The sequence below is a fragment of the Sinocyclocheilus grahami genome, unplaced genomic scaffold (assembly GCF_001515645.1).
Source record: "Sinocyclocheilus grahami isolate Dianchi unplaced genomic scaffold, SAMN03320097.WGS_v1.1 scaffold18967.1, whole genome shotgun sequence".
NCBI classification, from domain to species: domain Eukaryota; kingdom Metazoa; phylum Chordata; class Actinopteri; order Cypriniformes; family Cyprinidae; genus Sinocyclocheilus; species Sinocyclocheilus grahami.
Genome location: NW_015517377.1, coordinates 2611 through 3581, shown reverse-complemented (window position 1 = coordinate 3581; position 971 = coordinate 2611). Strand labels below are relative to the sequence as shown.

The following is a 971-nucleotide window of genomic DNA, read 5'->3' as shown; positions in this document are numbered from 1 at the left end:
ACTACAAGCTGTCAGACAGCAAAACTCCAAAGTAAGTTCTTGAGCACCTGATAACAGCCTGCTGTTTTTATCTGGATGCACATCTGACATGCTTATTTCTGTTTTGTACTCTTTGTTTTTCTCAATTCCAGGTATCTCCACAATGAGAATGTTAAATTAGTGCCTGACATTGTGGGCAATGCCTTCTATAAGGAGCAGTTTGAGACAGTAGAGCAGTGCTTCAAAGTCATCGGCTTCACCCTAGAGGTACACAAACCTATCGCAATAAAGTGTTTACAATCTTAAACAAAGGTTCAATGCTATAGGGATTTTTTTGCTGCTTTATTTTTAATCACATTTTCAATAATAAGTATCACTTAGAACATTTATTTACTTTTTACATAATTCGAGTTCTTATATTGGAGGTGATAGCACTGACTTTCATTATACTAAAATGCAAATGTTGTTTCTTTTGGAGAAGGGGATAAAATGTCATTTGATTACTAAATAATGAGGTGTAATAGACAAGAGGACCGTGAGAACAGCCTGCCAGTGTTCTGAACGCTGGCGATGGCCTGTGTGGAGGGTTATGTAGAAGTTGTGACTCAGTGCTCTAATGCCATCAGTCTCCACAATTACCATCAGGTGAATCAGTGATGCATGCTGGAATACATTACCAGTGCCCATTTTGTCTGGAAGGCCACATCCAAGCTTATCAGTGAAATAAGATATCAGATATCCCAAGATCATGAAACAGTCACAATAGAGCGCAATGTCAGATTCTGGAAGTAACCCGAATCATTTTCTTAATAGAGAAATTTATTTTTAACATTTCAATGTCGATGCACCATGAATAATATTTTGTAGAAGGTACAAATAAGAAATTATGTTTAATAGCCCATTTTTTTGTAAATCTACCAAGCGTGTCAAATATTTGTATTAAATATATTTTCAAGCGACAACTGAAAACTCATCTCTTTCGAAGCTACTTG

The 971-nt window shown here is 36.3% G+C and overlaps 1 long non-coding RNA gene across 1 annotated transcript in view; it reads left to right on the top strand.

Annotated features, from left to right (window-relative positions):
* The window catches only part of LOC107579658 (uncharacterized), a 3159-nt gene continuing 2188 nt past the window's right edge, over positions 1-971 (top strand). Inside the window, exons 1-2 of the long non-coding RNA XR_001608511.1 lie at positions 1-31; positions 132-246. This is a non-coding gene — a long non-coding RNA (uncharacterized lncRNA). The remainder of the gene's footprint in view (positions 32-131; positions 247-971) is intronic.